Below are 19984 nucleotides of genomic sequence, written 5' to 3'. Positions count from 1 at the left end.
CTTCTGACTAGAGAGCAGTTTGAAAACAGTCCAGTGATGTCTGTTTGGAAAAGACTGCGGAGTCCTGAGTACAGCCGTGTAGATGGCAAACCCACGCGCATTGCTCACAGCCATTTCAGTCCCAGCCTGTTTTCTCTGACCTGATGCCATTGGTCAGGCCTTCTCTCTCATGGGCCACTTGGCTAGGGTCAATAGAAACAAGCACGAGACTTCCCAGACTCCTTTGTAAGAATGTCCTTAGACTTCTAGCATGCACGGTCTCTTTGGTCTGGACTCAGACCTGCTCCTTGAACTTGAGGAAAAATTTGGCACTTCTGCTTCTGACCCCCGGCATTTCCAGTCACAGCTTACTCTCCGAATCTGGCTTTCCCTTTCCTGGGTACTCCGGGAAACCATTCGCTTGGTGACTCTCCGTTCCTGGGACACGCTGGCCGATGTGATATCACGTCTGCCGGGCCTGCCAGCCTCTATGCGGGAGGAATTAGGGCAAGTCCCACCGTTATCTCTGGAGGTGAGCTCAGTTATCTGGGGAGGAGGTGACTGTCCACGGGTTGTCACGAATCCATGAGTAGATGGATGATTCTTTATACAGTCAGTCTTTCTCAAACTTTAGCATGCATCTGTGTCTCCTGGAGAGCTTATTAAAATCTAGATTCCTGGTTCCATCCCCGAACTTCTGCTTAAGTAGTTCAAGGATAGGACCTGAGCATTTCTTATAAACATTTCTTATAAACTTCCAGGTGATGCTGAGGCTGTTGGTCCGTGGCCCACACCTGGAGCAGCACTGACCTAGCTCCATGGAGCTACTGTGGGAGGTAGGGAGCAAAGACAGATCAGAGTCACCTAGACAGAATTTTAAAAATGTACATACTAGCTTTGTCCTCCTACATATTTTGCGTATAGGTATATTCCTAAAATCGGGCTCAGGTTTGGGAAAGAGACTGGGACTTTGGACAAAAACAATTGACTTGTTCTTCAATTGTATAATGTATATGACATACAACATATATGTTATATGTATGTTTCTCTGTCTTATATTGTTATAACTGGAGCTTTGCTTGGCAGGTGTGAAATTGTTGGGAAAGGGAATATCTGTGCTCACTACATTCAGCTGGCCCTGGGGTCAGAGATGATGCAGAGCATGTGATTAGGTCAGTGGTTTGTAGGACCCAGACCAGCGTGAGCAGAAGGCAACACTTCAAGGAGCACCCAAAACCTCAGTAATTAATAGAATCAATGTTTTCATGGACTATTTTTTAAATTAGTATAAATGCCAATAAGTCGATGGTGAATAACATATCAAAATTTTAAATAAAGACACTGTCAGTATTACAAACGTTTCCCCTCCATCTCAGGCTCTGAGTACTGAGCCTTTTTTTAAATTTTAAAATTTTGATATTTTGCTTATTATGGATTACTTTGCATTTCCTTTTTAAAAAGATTTTATTTATTTGTTCATTATTTGAGAGTGAGAGAGAGAGTGCAAGCAGGGGGAAGAGCAGAGGGAGAAGGACAAGAAGACTCTGCAGAGGTTGGAGTAGACAGGGGCTCCATCTCATGACCCCGTGATCATGACCTGAGCCTAAATCAAGAGTTGGATGCTTAAGCAACTGAGCCACCACCCACTCACTCCTCCTTTTGGTTTTTCAGATTAAGTTAATTTAATACATTAAATAAGTAAATATAATTATTTATAAATAAGTTATTTATAGATAAAAATTAAATAATTGATTTAGTAGATTAATCTTGAATTAATCGATTCCTGTTTTCTTGGAGCCCCTTAAGTTTGGCATTCTCCCTTGCCTCAATCCATTCTCAGCCTTCTCTTCCCTGTCTGAATTTCAGAATCCTCCTGGGTTTTTAAAAATGAGAGACTTAGGTCTCTTTCCCAGATATTCTTATTTAATCAGTCAGGGAACAAAGCCTAAGCTTGGTTGGTGCAATAATGGTCAAGAATCACTGAGCTAGACCAATGGACGTTGGTCTCTAGGGATGAAGGATTGGCGGTCCTTGGTGGTCCAGGCAGTGGGAGGATGAGATAAACTGGAGGAAAAGAATGTGCAATGATTCAGAAAGGTGATGGCATCAGAACATTTTGGCAACAGGACACTGGCTCAGGACTTGGGTTCCTGAGTGAAACTGTACAGTTCTGTGGGTTTCTAGGTTTAGAGTTGCTGAACCTAGTAAAGTCTATCAAGTTAAGATTCAGACACAAAACCAAGGCAAAGGCTTGGTCACTGGAACTGAGATATAAGGTCTGAGTTCTGGGAACAGGAAACAAAGTCAAAACAGGATTTGGTGCTGAGTTATCCTAAGTACTGCAGTGAGGATTCTCTGGGTTCCTATACACAGGTATGAGGCTCAGCCTGGAGCCTTGCATAGGAGAAGGCATTTGGCAAACTCCAGAAAATGTCAAATTCATTTCTGCTGTAATTTAAATAGTAGCTAGAGAAAATTGTTGGCTGTTGATCAACAAAAGGAAATACTTTATGTAATGGTTTTATGAAGTTGTGTTTGTGCTAATTGGAAAAAACATGAAATCTTTGTGCCCTTTATGGCAAAGCAGGTTGGAATGGTAATGGGTCTTTTGGGCATAAACTGCCTTTCCTTTTTGTTTCCCTATCATATAAACTTTTATATCACCTAATGTCCAAATTTGGGTAGAAAATAGGACCTTAGATTTAAAAACAAAGCAGTAGAACTCAACCTGAAAATATCTAAAGATGAAAAGTATAAACACAAACACATAGTCTGTACCATTTGTAATCTGGTCAGGTGAAGTATGTCTAAGAAGAATGAACACCCTTTATGAGGTTCCCCAAAGTGTCACTTGGAAGCATGACCTAAACGAAAGGCTTAAGAATAAGATTTTTAATCAAAACATCTAACATCTGAGCCTGTGTTTAATCTTGATTTATTGCAAGTTTTATGAAACACTAAGCTTACTTTTAAACATTTGCATAATTCAAAAATGTACTTCAATTAAGTTATTATAAAATTCCAACTGTAGCTAGTCATGTTTTATTCTTTCTTTCTGGATGCTAGGAATCTCAATTCCAAATACATATCCTTACATGAATAGTTGTATAGGAACATCCCAATAAAATTTTCTTTTGCCTACTAAATCTATCAACTTACTGTTTTACCTTCAGTAAAACTGTTCTTATCGCCTTACGATGTCACACACACAAATGCAGACACAAAATAATGCTTCCCAGATGTGTATATATCATTTTTAAAAAATCAATTTTATTGAGGTACAATTCATATAAACTGGAGATCACTTTAAGTATACAGTTTTATGAATTTAAACAAATACCACTACAATTAAGATACAGAAAACTTCCATCATCTTAAAATGTTCCCTGTTTTCTCCCAACCAAATCTGTATCCCCTGAACAATTCTGCATTCAGGTCAATGTCCTTTAGCTTTCTATGTCAAGATTATATTATCATTTGAAGAATTTCATGCAAGTGGGATTATACAACATATACTCTTTTGTGTCTAGCTTCTTTAATCAGCATAATTTTTAAAATAAATATCCATTTGTTGCATGAATCAGTAGTTTGTTCCCTTTTATTGATGCATCCTATTTCATTCTAAGGATAAATGGAGATATATTTTGTTTATACATTCACCTATTTGTGGATAATTTGATTGTCTTTGGGCTTTGGTTATTATGAATAAAGCTTTTACTAATATCTATGCAAATACAATATTTGTGGACATATTTTGTCATTTCTCTTGGATAAGCATAAACAAATTCCCCAAGAGTGAAATTGTTGAGACATAAATTTAGTATATGTTTCTATTTTTTAAGAAATTGCTAAAATGTTTTCCAAAAATGATTGCACCATTTTCATACAAAGCTAATAATATTTTGTTTTCATACAAATCGACGTAATGGCTGGATGTAAAAACTTCAAAGCAGAGGGTAACCATCCGCGTTAAGGGTGAACTCTGTTTTAGGCTCTCGTGTGCAGCAGACAGAACATATAGAGCTCTGGGAGAAGGCAGTTTGTGTGGAACACAAATGGGTGTATACATGAGTGAGTTAATTTCCTCAAATTATTTTTCTTTAAAGATTTTATTTATTTATTTGACAGACAGTGATCACAAGTAGGCAGAGAAGCAGGCAGACAGAGAAGAAGAAACAGGCTCTCCGCTGAGCAGAGAGCCCGATGTGGGGCTTGATCCCAGGACCCTGAGATCATTACCTGAGCCAAAGGCAGAGGTTTTAACCCACTGAGTCACCAAGCGCCCCAATTTCCTCAAATTATTTACTTAAAATGTAATTCATAGAATAGAGGTGATTGAGGAAATGACATACTACATCAAACATTCAGTTCAGTCCTCAGCACAGCGTAAAAGATTAGTGTATTTATTACTCAGTAAACACAACGTTTTTGTGGAATATAAAACTAGTATTATTAAACTTGACAAAAACACCACATAGTGCCTCTGAAATATCTAAGTGATAAAGGGTATCTTGCCGCATTCAATGGAGATGTTTAGGGGTTTGACTAAGTTATGTCTCTGTGGAGATCCTAGTGCCATATCATTTTTATTCTTTAAAACCGAGTTAATGTAAGATATAACATTGAATGTTGTTGTGCCTCAGTAATTGTATTAACTTATCAACAAAAATGCAAACATTTGCTCATTCATCATAATTATGTTCAAAGCAATTTAGGGAATTTGGGGAATTGAAATTCTTACTGATGCTTTTGAAATTAGGATCGTGATATAGAAAACTTTGGAAAAGTAATTTGTTTTCATTGTTAGGAATTGTTGGCTTAAAGAGTATTCTAAGACAGAAAGAAGAGTACAGATTATTGAAGTTGTATATAATAATTATTATTTAATGATTGGGTCACTTAATTATCACGTTGTTAGTTGCAATGGGATATTTGGTGTCACTGACAAGACCATCCCGGCACTGAGGTGCAGGAGGGATCACGTCTCCATGAGAAAAAGTTTTGTGACAGTTCCATGACTCCAAGCCATGGTGGAGTTAGAACAGATATGAATAGAATAGAATAGGATAGGATAGAATAGGAATGGAGGTTCGTTTGAAGGAGTTAAGAGAGATCTGCCAAAATCAGAAGTATAGCATCTTTGAGAATGAAAGGCCATGCTACTATTGTAAATGATTAAAAAACAAAACAAACAAACAAAAAAAGAGGCACTAATGTGGAATGAATTTTTAGTTTGTGAAATCGTCATCATAGTCTCTCCTAAGGCAAGATGTTTCTGAAATATTTTATTATATTTTTTTCTCGAACTTTCCTGCCTGTTCTCCATTCACGCTTGTTAAGTGCGTACTTAGTATGTGCCGCCTGTTGGGCAGGCTCTGTGCCAGACACTATAGATAGGAATGTAAATAGGAAAGGCACAGAGCAGCGCCCAGCCTGGCAGGGTGACTTCCATAAACTGCTAATTATATTGCAATCTGTTAGCTGCTATAATTGACGTGTGTACACATTTTTAAAGATGTACAGTGTTAGGAGAGACTAATTCCATGTGAAAAGGTATGGAGCAATTTCAAAGACCAAGAAGATCAACAGAGGACTTAGGGCCAGGAGAAGGGGAGATTAAAAAAAAAAAAAAAAAAAAAAAAAAAAGCCCCTGGCCCAAAACCTGGGGAATACAGAAGGTCGGGAGTCTAGAATATTCTCAGTTGGAGAACAGCAGGTACCGGGTCTCTCTCTGAGGATGTCCCACAGTGAATGCTACTCTGTAACACACAGGGCCTGACTGCCTCGCCCTTGAACATGGAGCCCTATAGCAAAGGCATCCTGCTAAGCCCAGGATTCTCTCCTCAGTCCGACTCGTCTTTGGTCTGAGCTCACTTGTTCCCTGTATGACTTTGGCAAATCCTTGAACTTTTCTGCATCTCGATGTTTTCCTTTGCCAAGTAGGGATAACAATAGTAGCTTTCTCATAGGGTCCTGTGTTCTTTGTAAGGATTACATGAAATAATATGAATTAAAATTATTAGAACTATGTCCACACAAAGAGTGTACTGAGTAAACATTAACAGATCCATCCTTAAAGTATAAGAAAAATATTGTCTTCTAATTCCACTGGTTTTTGAGGCATGTGTTTCTGAAGTTGTACCCTGCTAACACTTATTGGTTTCAAGAAGAGGCAGGGCCAGCTATGAAGCTGAATGCTTATCTATATTGCATAGTAATGCCAGAGAAAACACAGGACTCAATTCTATTTAATGATGAAAGGAATGGATAGTGTAGGGTTTTTGTGCTGAACAAATTTTTGAAACAAGTCAAGGAGGCTAGAGTGTCCATTCTTATGACTCCTTCTGACAGAAGCCTTATGGTTCTTCTGCCTGTTCTCAAGAGATTTTTATTATTTTTATTTATTTTTTTATTTATAATTTAAATATTTTATTTATTTGTTTCATAGAAAGAGAGCATACCTATACAAGCAGGGGGATTGGCAGGCAGAGGGAAAGGGAGAAGCAGACTCCCCACCGAGCAGGGAGCCAGATATGGGGCTCGATCTCAGGACCTTGAGATCATGACCTGAGCTGAAGGGAGAGGTTTTAACCCACTGAGCCACCCAGGCGCCCTCAAGGGATTTTTTTTAAAAGCAATTGGAGTTTACCAAACTCCAGCAAAGAATTTCTAAAAGGAAAATGAAATTGCTAAGCATTTTTATTTTCAAACTGCAGTTGAGACCAATATTTGGTTGTGAAATCAGTTTAAAGTTTCATGAAAAAAAATTTTTAGGTTGCAGATAATATGGGTATTATTTCATAAACTTCTTATTCATATAGGTAATAACATCATGGCTGACACTAACAGAGAACACTATATATATGATAGTGAGAATCTGATGTCTACTCAGTTAATTTGCATATGTCCTATCAGATCTTATTATCAACTCCATTTTGCAGATGAGGTAACCAAGGGGCTAACCAACTTTAGAAGGACAGAGTTGATATATTTCAGAGCCTGGAGTGTGGACCTGGAAGTCTGGCTCTAGAAGCTATGAGGTACATGAGTATAATAGAAAATGTACGTCTGACTGTGGTTTTGAAGCCATTATGACAAAGACATGTGTAGCTGCCCCCTCCCAGGATCCCTAGGGAAGCATTCTGCCTTTGCAGAGCTTCTACTGGCTTGAAAGTCACTCTAATGCTCCTGTGTCTTCTGAGTTTTAGCTGGATGGTTTAATCAACTTAAGAATGAAAGAGGAACGAAAGCGTATGCAAACAAATAAGATATCCAAGTCTTCAAGGGCGTGCTTTCAGAGAGAGAAAATGGTGAACTAGTAGAATGTGAAGGTCCTAAAAAAATTCAGTTGGTATCATTTGCAAAACAGTATTTCAGAAAATGAATGTGTACTGTGCACCAACCTATTCCAAGCACCGTGGGGAGCAAAGATAAGTAGAACAAGGTCCCTTGTTCTCAAGCAGCTTACAGTCCAACGGGAGAGACAAACCAACATAAGGTATGAGCTACAATATTACCTTGTAAGTTCAACGAGAGAATGTGAAGAAATGCAGTGAGCTCTTCAGTTGTACATAAGAGTGGTCACCAACCCGACCTAGGCTCCAGGAGGAACTAATCTCTGTCCTGATTCTTGAGAGTAGAAAGAGGAGGGGGTTTCAGGCTGCGGGGAGAAGGTGTGTCATAAAGCAGAGGCATGAAGGCTGGAGCATGTCTCTAGAACAAAGGGTGGTTTCATCTGCCTCACCATCATGAGAATGTCTTTGGGGATAAACATTTTATATTTTTCTACAACATCCTAATCATTGACAGAATGCCACACCTTGCCAAGATAGCAGCATTCTCCCGGCTCTGCTGAGTATGTGTAACTGAGTACTAGTGCAGCTTCTACAATATTATGTCTGTCCCTGATAAATCCTGGTTGAATTGGCTTACCTAAGGGCTGAGCGTACTTCAGAGAGCAAAACACTTTCTGCTGACTGATTGTCCTCCTTTCAAGGGAGATGCTGCCCGCAGCAACTTTAAAGTCTTCTTGCTTATGTCGGTTAGATGATGGCAAGTGTTCACCACCTCTCTGGGGCACAACAAGCCATGAGAGTGTTTTCTCCTCATTCTAGACACATGCTTTTTACAACATGTTTCAACAAGGAACATGAGTTTTTGGCAACCAAGAGCTCAGTGTACCGTGTAGTCATCCAGCACCATTTTTAAAAAGAATCAGTCTTTTTAAAAGGTGGTTTGTGCTGTGGAAATGAAAGCCTGGAGTGTCCCTTAAAGGATTTGAGTATCCCATAAATCAGCTGGATGACCTTCAGCAATTTGCTTCAGCTCTCTGAGCCTCAATTTCCTGGTCAATAAAATAAGGGTTTTGGGGGGACACCTGGGTGGTTCAGTCAGTTAAGCCTCTGACTCCCGGTTTCGGCTCAGATCATGATCTCGAGGTGGTGGGATCAAGCCCCAAGTCGGGCTCCATGCTCAGTGGGGAGTCTGCTTCGGATTCTCTCTCCCTCTCCCTCCTGCTCACTCTCTCTCTCTCTCTCTCAAATAAATAAATAAATAAATAAATAATGAAATTAAGAAAAATTAAAGGTGTGGAAATAACTGACATGTTCTAGTTTTAAAAGTCTGATTTTGAGAGTATACTAGGCTAAGTATCCTAGGCTACGTGAGAACCAAGAGATGCTTCCAGTTCAGGCGGCTCAGAGTCCCGCTATCACATCTCCCTTACCCCCATCATCTCAAAGGAGCCCAAATGGAAGTAGTTCAGCTTCCTCCCTGAAGTTGAACAAAGCTGCCTTCTGAACCGAGCCGGGGAAGTGGAACCCTCAGGTGGTGCCTCTGGAATTTCAGCCCATCTCTAACACTGCATTGCCTGTTTCTGGCAGCAGACATGCTGCTCTGTTTGGCTCTCCTGTGTTGGTTTCCCTCCAGGGTGGAAAAGGCCCAAAGCTCTTCTGCATCATAGACTTAATGCCATTGGCTTAGAGCGTCTGCGGAGGCCGAGAGTTGCATAAGGGAACAGAGCAGAAAAACCCACATGATGTCACAGAATCAGGCTCTCAGGGGACCTTTAAACCCACTGTACATATGCAGATAAGTCCCCTGGAGTAGGGAGAGGGTGAGATGGCCTCTTTGGAGATAATAATGTTATCTACCTTCCTGTTTTTTGTTCTTAAGGAATGCATATTAATGCCAGAGAAAGTCGACCAGAGCTCTGCTGGTCTAATGATGCATATTTTATGGTTGTTATGTTGTAGGTTCATCTCCTTTATCGGTGACTCTTGTAACTGTGGTGAAGGAAATGCCAGACCCCTCTCCTGGCTGTTGCCATAGCGATTCCTGAGAAAGAAGAGCCAAGCATGAAGTATTCAGGTGAAATTTTTATCCAACTCATGTTTAAATTCAATGTGGTTTTTATTTATTAAAATATTTGAAATCCAGCGATCAGGGAGGCCGAAGCACTACTTTCCCGATGACCTTTGCTACTTCCTCTCTGACTGCTGCTTTCTGCACGGAGCTATCTTCGGCCAGAGCCAGCACCAGCCAGCGTTCTCCTGGGCTCAGGTGAGAACTGCTGACCCCCAGTGAAGGCAGCTGAGTGATGGGCAACAGTTTAACCTATTCTTTGATGGGAACATTCTAGTTTAAAAAAGGCTTTATCTTATTTTATGATTTTATTTGTGTACAGTCGACACACAACGTCACTAGCGTGTCAGGCATACAACACAGTAATTCAGCAATTCTACAGGTTATGCTGGGCTCACCACAAGCAAAGCTGTCCCCTGTCACCGTGCAGCTACGACAGTACCATCAACTCTATTCCCCGTGCGGGACTTTCCATCCCTGGGACTTGCTCACCCCAGAACCAGAAGCCTGTAGCTCCCACTCGGCCTCACCCATTTCACCCATCTCCCCTCAACCCTGCTCTTTGGCAACCACTAGTCTGTTCTTTATATTTCTAGGTCTGATTCTGCTTAAAAAGAGATCATAAATGTTTCTTTCCCTACTCATCTGAACACTGGCCCCAATATTTTTTAAAGTCACAATAACTGTACTCTGGACACTTGGTTTTGTGTCTAGTTCCATTTAGTAGAAAACCCTCAACCCGTGTTGCTGGTGGGCTAGGCTTGTACTTTCATCCGCCCATTCTGAGACACAATAAGCTAGCCTGCTGGCGGTAGGTCAGAAACTTGGCGCTGTGTTGTCACATTCACACACATGGCAACAATCTGAGCATGAAGAGTTGTGGGGTAGGTGGACCGGAAGGCCAGCCAGGACAGCTGTGGAGCTGATCATCCCTTGGGAACAAGAAAGCTGGAGAATCCTTCTTAGCCCGTGCTCAGCATTGCATAGACCGGGCACCAGGAACCTTCTTCAAACGTTCGTTGTTGTTGTTTGTTCTGTTTTTGAGTGGGAGACTTTTTCCTTTTCTGTACTGGGCCAGAGAAGAAATGTATTTGGCTTTGCAGTCCACACCATGCCTGCTGTCACTGCTCAGCTCTGCCATTTTAACAGAAGCAGGTATAGATGTTGGAGAAATGAACACTGAGCCTGTGTTCCAACCAACTTCGGTGACGAGCAATGACATTTGAGTCTCTCATGATTTTCAAACGTACTATTCTTCTTTAGATTTTTTTTTTTTTTTTTTTTTTTTTTTTTTTTACCCAGACATTTAAAAATGCAAGAACTCTTCTTAGCTCATGGGTCACTGAAGTAATGGGCAGAGGGGCCTGTCTGGCCAGCAGGCTGCTGTTGGCTGAATTCCGGCCTCGCATGTTAAGAAGACAGAATCTTGGGAAAGATGGTCTCACTTTGAATTTTAGTCTCTTACTTTTTACCTGTTTTACCTTGGACAATTAATTTCTCCATGATCTGGTTTACCCATGTGTACAGCAAAGCTGGTGATAGGTACCTACTCACGGAGCTCTTTAAGGTTTCCATAAAGGAAAGAAACAAACCAGAAGAAACCAACCTGCCAACACCTTGATTTCATCCTTGTGGCCAGCAGAACCATGAGACAATAAAGATTGGTTAAGCCAAATAAATAAATAAATAACAACAAAAGTCAGTAAGAGGACAGATAAAGTGTGCTTTTAGCAGAAGAAATGCTCACCAGTAGGAATCATTATCACCTCGCAGGTGGGCTCAGGACACTGTGGGAGCAACTCTGTCATCATTGGGACTGGACCGAAGTATCCAGATCTGATGTCACCTAAGAACCAGGTGATGTAGAAAGAGAATAGGACCATCCTGCCTTTCTTTAGCAGTTGCCAAAGTAGTAGAGGACTCCTTTCGTCCACCTGCCCTGGGCGCCTGCCCCTGGCCACCACCTCCCGGCCCCCTCCAGCCCACTTACGAAGACTGTTTCCCGCTGGAAAAGGCTGCTTGTGTGAGGCGAGCCGGCACCTTCTGTCTCCCTTAATTTTATCATTTTTACTTCCCTCCCGCTGCACTTTCTAAATGTTGACACGGTGATTTCAGGACTGGTTTCATCGTTTTCACATCTTATGATGCCTGTTTTGTTATACTTCATAAACCCAGAGAGACAAATTTTTGCTGAACATTACACAGCTGTCAGGCAGCCGACAACTGCCCTCCCACAGTTGTATATGAAAATACAAAGTTTTTCTTATGACATTTGTTGTTTTCTCTCCTCATTTTACTGGTTCCTGCTCCTTTAGGGAAGCTTAGAGCTGAGGAATATTTGTTTTAGAGGGGGAGCGTAAAGTATATAGAATAGTACAGGAATGTTTATGCAGATGAATTTTGGAAATATCTAGAGGCTATCCTCCTGACGATTTGTTTTCTTTTTCAATAATCGGTTTCAAAGATTTCAAATCCTTCTCCTAAGAGAGTCCCTATCAGAATCTTAATTAATTTTGTTGTAAACACACAAGCTATAAGAAAGAATGCTGGGCTAAAATACTCTCTCGCTTGGGGAAAGCCAGGCGTCATTTTGGAGAATTTCATAATGGAGGCCACTGACAACACTTTTTATTGCTTCTTAAAAATGAAAAATTTTTAGGTGTGTGATTCTCTATTGACTTACGTTGTAATTAGTGCGGCGTTTAAAAACTTAATTATTCATTCATAAAACCTTGGCTCTGGAGTCAGTTCTAATTCCCATCTCATCACTTACTAGGCTTTGTGGCTTGGAATAAGTTATTTAAGCTCTCTCTGCTCAGTTTCCTTCTCTGTAAAAAAAATAAAAAATAAAAATAAATAAAAAAAATAGGGGTCTAAGAATTACCCACCTTCTCAAAGAAACACAGAATTGTAAGGAATAAAAGCCATAATTCATATAAAGTCTTTAGAATGGTGCCTAGCCCAGAAAAAGAATTCAAAAGATGCTATAGCTTGTTTCTTATTCATTTACTATTCATCAGGGAGTTCGTCTGTCCCTCCTGTGCTCAGACCTGGGCCCCTTCCTGTTATCAGCTGTGTTGCCTTGGATACATTGCTTCCCCTCTCTGAGCCTCAGGCTTCTCATCTATAACACAAAGATCATAATAGTGCTTGAGAAAATGAGTTAATACATTTAAAGCCTCTAAATCAAGTCCTGCCACAAAGTAACTACGTACTCAGTGTTAACTATTATTATATTTGTTATTATATTATTATATTTGTAATTTGCCAAGGTCCTGTGGTAAATTCTGGATATTTTGAGATGAGAGACGCTGTCACTAAGAGGCAACATGGCAGACTCCACAGACTGGTAAAGAAGGGAATGAATCAACAAGTGGTGTGACCATGGTGACGACAGAGGTGTGCTCAGGCGGCGGTGTTTAGTTTAAGGGAGCAGCTCACAGGCAGGCAGGTAAGCTCACAGTGGAGGGAGGCTGAGTGCTCTGGAGGCCGAACGGACCTGGCTTTGGGCTTTCTCCTTGCTCTTTCTAGTGAAGTTCCTCAGCATCTGATACCCTCCATTTTCTTCTTCCTGGACTGGGGCTGATCTTACCTACCTGTCTGCTTCCTGGGAAATATTATTTCACTCCCCAATGGGCACATGGGAGGCATGTAGAAACTACCGTAATTATTAGCTGGAGTGGAGAAGGCCACGACCATTGCCAAACTGTATGCAGGTTTGAAAAGAAATTATCTCTTGATTTAAATAAGGCCTTACTTCCGGGCTTCTACAGAAAAAACTTCAATATCCCGATGTTCTAAATGTATAGAGATTCAAACAACACAAATGACCGTTGTAGAGATAACATATTTAGCTCACAGGAAAAATATTTCCAGGAGAATTGTTTAAAATGAAATGCATTTAATTACTTAATGGGTTGTTTAAATGAAAATGAATTTAAAAATGAATGCCTTGGCTAATCATTAATACAGGCCTTAACTGGTGATTATTAAGAGAATGGTTCCCAAAGTGTTTTCCGAAAACTCAAGTCCTGCTAATCCCAAATGAGAAGGATTCTGTGATTCAAACATGTAGACAAATTCTAGGTTAAACAGATTTCTTCTCTACAGAGCATTTCATACCGTTTAAGATAGTAAGTGTATTGGATGTCTCTATGAAGGGCTAGAGTATATAGCATTTCCCCAATGTATTTGACCATGGAATTCCCTCTTCTCCCTGATCCCTGCCCCGTGTGTGTGTGTGTGTGTGTGTGTGTGTGTGTGTGTGTGTGTTTATTTCATGCCCAAGTCCAGCAAAACTAATTTTGGAAAACTATGCTTTATCTTTTTAGACACCCATATAACACTCATATATGTCTGCTACCTCCTACTGACATTCCTGCTGGTGTTCTGATGGTCAAAATATAATATCATGCCAGGCACAACAGTGTTCTTCACATCTCCTGAAACTTACAGGAGTCCTAGAGATTTTCCTTTGAACTGCTTACAGTGAGTTCATAAGAGCATCTTAAAATGTTTTTAAAGGAAATTTATCGAAGCATCAGATTAACATTTTGAAATGGGGTGGGGGGGAGCAAATAATAGGAAAAGAGGAAGAGTGATTGTTGAAATCCATTACAAATGTGTACTCTGAAAATAGTCTTTCATCTCGATTTGAAAGAATTCTGTTTTGTGCATTAGTAAAGGTTTCCTCTCCATCTGATTCAAGCTCATTGTACCAATTACTTTCAGGTACTGCTTGTACAATGCTGACAACCAGAGCATGCATGTTGCATAAATAGGGACACACTGCCTGAAAACAAATGTATCCTTTTGAAGATGAATGAAGGAAACAGCCATGGCCAAGAAATAGAATATTCTACCTGTGGCCATGAGTTGCAAAGCACTCAAACACACAATCAAGGACCCCTGTGACTTCTTCAAATCTGGGTCTATGGGGGAAAAAAGAAACACACTTTTGGCTAAAACTATTGTTTCCATAGTCATCCACACGCCTGAACTTAAATATTCACGTGAACCCCAAATGCACATGAAGATTTCTAGAGCATATGAACAGTTTCACGGCAAGACCCACTCAGTGCTGGCTAGGATGCTGGATTGCTCTGCTGTCCTGTTCTCTGAGTCATGGAGCCCAGTGGATCCATCTGCACTAGGGTCTTCTAACTACACAGATGGCGGTCCTGTTTCTGTGTGTGGTGATAACCACTCAGTTGTTAATGAGGAATAAAGATAGATTCAATAAATTCAGTAAAGACTGTAATTAAGCAATTGAAAGTCTTTAAAACTAACCAGTAACTGGTTCTACTTTTCAATTTGTTCCCTCAAACTAAATTTGACTTGTCAGGCTGACTCAACTCCAGGTACCTAGATAACTGAGGGGCGGCCGTAAAACCATTCCAGAGCTTAGAGCTCAGACTCCACACTCCTGGAGGCAAGCTAAATGAGGAACTAGAGACTGCCCTCTTGTTTCTCAACAACTTTCAATTTGTCTTCCAATCAGGAATGCTAATTTAGAAACACCTTGTTCTGCTCTTTCTTTATATTATTGAGAATCTGTTATTTTTAAATGATTTAAGACATTAATTACAAGAAATTTTCCATTTTTTTTTAAAAGCAGGTACATGGTTGTTCATATTTAACTTAATTGCTTAAGAATATTTGGTTGAGGAAAAAATAGAAGTTTAATGTTCATACTTCTTTGTTCACTCCTCTTCTGGTTGTTCCCAGGGACTTGATCCTCACAGGTAAAATAACTTGAACCTGACCTGCAGCCTCAGGTCTGCCCCAGACCCTTTGGTGCAGAACTATTTTTAGTATCCCCACTTTGCAGGTAAGAAACTCACCGGGGGTGGCCCAGGTCATGGGGAACAAGGCTAGGATTTGAACTTGGGCACCCTGTCCTTGGAGCCCATGCTCTTAACCATATGCTCTGGGCCTCTGTGCCGCCTCCCATTTGAACAGACCCATTCCTTGGGTCTCCTTGATCCAAGCAGGATGGAAAACAAGAAGCATACATGAGAGTGCCCCCTCACCCCCGAAATGCCACACTGTCTGTTGAATTCTAGAATGGGGACTCCCAAAGTGTGGTCAACTCTAGCAGCATCCGTAACTGTGCTCTCCCCCTCCGTGACTCTCTGAAGTAATGGGCATTCACTAGGACGCGTAAATGCCGCTGTATTCGTAAGGTGTTAGTCTCATTAGAGCGTGGTCATATTTTTTATATAAAATCAACATGGCTAATGACAAGCAAATTTTGACAAACCAACTTCTTTTTTTTTAAAGCTAAGGGGGAAGGCAGTACAAACAAAGACAGTTTGTTTGCCTGGAATAGCACCCTTAATGATGAAGACAGGAAAGTGTTTGGACAATAGTACAATCAGGTAAATGAAGAACCTGATTGTACTATTTAAAATGATACCTGCAAGGGATTGTGGGTAGCTCCAACTCACATGCTATGATATAAAACAGACATTAATTCTGCATCCAGAGTAAATTCTGCATTGCTTCTTCCACTTCTGCAGGACCTCTGGATCCTGATCAAGTTTTTCTTCTCAGGGCCCCCTCCTCCCCACAACTGAGAAAAGGCCCTCCAGTAAACTAATGAACCCCTCTGATGGACCCTTGCAGTTTCCACACCATGTTGGTTTCATGGAGATGTCAAAGTGCAGCCTGGGCCCCACCCACACTTCTGTCTGCATCAGCCTCCCACTCCTCTGACGATCATGGCCCTCTGATGAGCACCCAGTGTCCTACGAGGTCTCCTAACACTCTGCACAACTTTTACAGTAATTCACATTTCATGTCTTTGATGGCAAAATTGGTGTTTCTGAATTATCTCCACTGCTTCAGCTTAAAAGTTTGCAGAACTTTCTCTGTAAGACCCATATTATAAATGCAGAGCTTCAAAAGCATTTGTGGACAATGCTCAATAAACTCTCCTGCCACAAAATTAATTGTTTTAAAGCCCACCTCATATTCAATACTCTTCTCATTCCTAGGGAAGGAAGCAATATCTCATCTAGGTAAGTATGACTTGTGGGGGGGAGTGTTTCTTAGAAATTGTGGCAGATGTTGTTATTTCCTTCCAAATCCTAATTTCTTCCTGAGCAATGTAAACGGCTCTGGTCTATAATTTTCAGTTCCTCCTGAAGCTCTGAGATGCAAGTGGAAGTTGCTCTTCAAGATTTCCAGGAAACCTTTAAAAAATTGGGAAGGGAGGGCGCCTGGGTGGCTCAGTGGGTTAAGCCTCTGCCTTTGGCTCAGTCATGATCTCAAGGTCCTGGGATCCAGGTGTGCATCGGGCTCTCTGCTCAGCAGGGAGCCTGCTTCCCCCTCTCTCTGCCTGCTTCCTGCCTACTTGTGATCTCTCTTTCTCTGTCAAATAAATAAATAAATAAAATCTTAAAAAAAAAAAAAAAAGAACAAGAACAGCTTCTAGTCTTTATTAGGGTGGGTTGTTAACCCCTGGCAAAATAGGAAATGCCACTCAAAACTATCATGAGTAATTAATTGGAAGAGATGAGAAGCAGCTTTGTAATATATCAATGTTGCTAGACTGTACTACATTTCTTAGAATTCCCTTTTCTGTATGTTTCTAGATGGGGTGGGCCATAAGGGACAGCCTTGTCGGCAACACAGAGGGCCACTTTGTAATTTACGCATCTGAATCATTCATGTGAGGTAGCTGTCAGGCCTGAACGCACTCCGCCTTCCTCTGGATCCTACTTCAGTATCTCTGAATCCTGGGCCACTTGTGTGTATTTAACTCCATGAAGAAAGGCCCTGTTTTCTGCAGATACCTACACCATCAAGGTCAGATGCAATAGGAAATGACACAGGTTTCGGTCTTTCCTCGTGGATTCTAGATCATATTCATGGATTCCAACTTTTTCTTGCTTTCCCCTACTGTATCCCTATCTTCCCTCCCTGGGAATGACTGCCTAATGACTGGACTTGAAGCTCTAACATAAGATGCAAAGATAAAAACCCTGCAGAGACCACTTAACCAGCTGCCACTATTGCAGAAGCTCTAATACATAGACCTTGAGGTGCATGGGTGGCTTAGTTGGGTAAGCATCCAAACCTTGATTTTGGCTCAGGTCATGATCTCAGGGTTGTGAGATCAAGCCCCGAATCAGGCTCTACACTGGGCGTGGAGCCTACTTAAGATTCTCTCTCTCCCTTTCCTCTGCACCTCCCTATTCTCTCTCTCTTTCAATAAGTAAGTAAGTGAATAAATAAATAAATAAATGCAGAATGGGCCAATTTGTACTGAAAAGTCCAAAATAGAATATAAGCAGACAGAAGTAGAAAAGGAGTCTTGTATGTCAGTCTTGATTTGTTAATTAATTCAACAAATATTTATTGGGTGATACATAAATGTCAGACACTGTGCAATGTTCTAAGTTAAAATGATGGCTTCTTGTCAACCTGGTACCAGTTCTAGGTACTGGTGATGTAGCAATGAACAAAGCAAATATCCCTGTCATCATAGAGCTTACATTCTGGTTAGTTGAGGCGAACAATAGACATATAAATAAAGCAAATATGTTTATATCAGATCATAATGAGTGAAATAGAGAAGAGACACATAGAGACAGTAACTTCCCTTCATTAATGGCAAGGATTTAGAGAAAATGTAGGCCAAGTGCCTGACCCAGAATAGTCCTTCTGTAAACTGGGTTTTTTTTGTTTTGTTTTTTTGTTTTTATTTTGTTTTTTAGACTTTATTTATTTATTTGACAGACGGAGATCACAAGTAGGCAGAGAAGCAGGCAGAGAGAGAAGAGAAAGCAGGATCCCTGCTGAGCAGAGAGCCCGATCCCAGGACTCTGGGACCATGACCTGAGCCAAAGGCAGGGGCTTTAACCCACTGAGCCACCCAGGCGCCTCTGTAAACGGGGGTTTTTATTGTTTTCGTTAGGACTGTGACAGAGGGATTAAAAAAGGGAGAGAGAAGATGTGACGAAAACCCATGAAGAGGAATCAGAACTCAGTAACTGATTATGCTTGTTACTTAAGAGAGGGTGCATTAATGGGATATGAATTCTAACCTCCAGAATGCAAAGAACTTAAAGAAAATAAAGAAATGTTTCTCCATATTAGTAAGAGAGTAAAAGAAAAGCTACATTAATTAGGAGAATCAAACAAGATAAAGCAGTCTGGAATGTGGCAGAGAAATGTGGAAATGAACGTGAGGAAGAACATGAACCGTCCATAAGACAAAGCCCAGGGTACACTGCTGAACTTGAATCTCTGAAGCACACCAATAGGAAATTTAAACAGGTGAAAATGGACAGCCTGAGTCACGTTTGTTTGGAGGACCCAACTCTAGGCCTGTATAGCTCCATGATCTTCTGATTCTGGGATGATGCTTCTGCAGGTACAGGAACTGGACTATGAAGATCAGGATAACCTGGGTCGTGGTGGGACTCAGCTGAATCATGGGTCACTGTGGCTAATGGCCATGTACGCTTCCCTGCAGCCACTGCTCACTCCTTAAATGCCATCCCCATCTGCCCTTAATGATTAAATACACAAGGTAGAAGAAAATGAGAAGATCTCATTACTTTCTTTAAGACACTTTTGTTTCTCCAATGAAGAACACTGAGTAGCAGGTACCATGTTGTTGAGAGTGTTAAAGGAGAAGCTTGGCAACTAAAAAAGCCACGTGAGATATGATGGGCTTCGTTTCAGTACGCGTCGTATAAATAGCAGCACTTTTAATGATTGTACCCAGCAGTACATTACTAATCATCTCCCCTGTGGGTGAAAGGTGACTCACACTGCAGAATTTGGGAGAGACTAAGGAGAGGATGGGAGAGCAGGGACAGGGGGACAGGACTTGAAGGTGTGTGTGTGGAGGGTGTTGTGTTAAATGGTCACCATGGTCTCACCTGACCACAGTGTAGCTGGTGGAGATATCCTCAATTATACCCACATTTGGGCATCTGGGTGGCTCAGTTGCTTAAGCAACTGACTTCAGCTCAGATCATAATCCTGGAGTGCCAGGATCAAGTACCACATCAGACTCCCCACTCAGTGGGGAGTCTCCTTCTCCCTCTGACCTTCCCTGCTCTCATGCGTGCTTTCTCATTTTCTCTCTCTCATATAAACAAATAAAATCTTAAAAATATATATATACCCACATATTTACTGAATTACATGGAAAACAATTCTTCAGTTTTCTAATGGAGTAAATAGTGATGATTTGGCAACATTTCTTTGAAGACGACCTATGAAAAGGTTTTGGCAACATTTCTTTGAAGACGACAATCTTTTGGTTTGGAGCACCGGAGAAACACATTATTAACACAAATATTCAAAATAGTAGGCACTGAGATAGAGACAGAAGCTATTTTTGTTGACCCTGGTATGTGCCTGAAATGTTAAAAGTCCTGATGTCCTATTTGTGAAGAGAAGTTATTAAAGACTAAGCTTATCTGAAATCTGGAAATGATTTGGGATTAAGGTTTTCAACAGCAGATCATAGATGAAGCTTATAAGGAAATGAATGCATAGAAAGGTCAGGCCCCTTTCCTAAATTAAAGGCAGAGAATAAACACAATGTTCTCTAGGATAGCCTTGCTTGACCCATGACCCAGGATCTCTTCCCTCAAAGCATTTGTAATGCTCCTTGAGA

The 19984-nt window shown here is 40.8% G+C and overlaps 1 long non-coding RNA gene across 3 annotated transcripts; it reads left to right on the top strand.

The window, feature by feature from the left end:
- Positions 1–246: 246 nt before the first annotated feature.
- Positions 247–19213, top strand: LOC116575371. 3 transcript variants are annotated; one of them, XR_004279740.1, is made up of 5 exons: positions 247–511; positions 9234–9540; positions 12615–12793; positions 14074–16364; positions 18266–19213. It is a non-coding gene; the product is annotated as an uncharacterized LOC116575371 (long non-coding RNA). The 3 variants fall into 3 exon arrangements; XR_004279741.1 differs by lacking the exon at positions 18266–19213 and adding an exon at positions 741–815 and having other exon boundaries at positions 14074–16579; XR_004279739.1 differs by lacking the exon at positions 18266–19213 and having other exon boundaries at positions 14074–16579.
- Positions 19214–19984: the final 771 nt, after the last annotated feature.

Source organism: Mustela erminea, chromosome 16 (genome assembly GCF_009829155.1).
Source record: "Mustela erminea isolate mMusErm1 chromosome 16, mMusErm1.Pri, whole genome shotgun sequence".
NCBI classification, from domain to species: Eukaryota; Metazoa; Chordata; class Mammalia; order Carnivora; family Mustelidae; genus Mustela; species Mustela erminea.
This window is presented reverse-complemented; position numbering and strand designations above follow the sequence as displayed.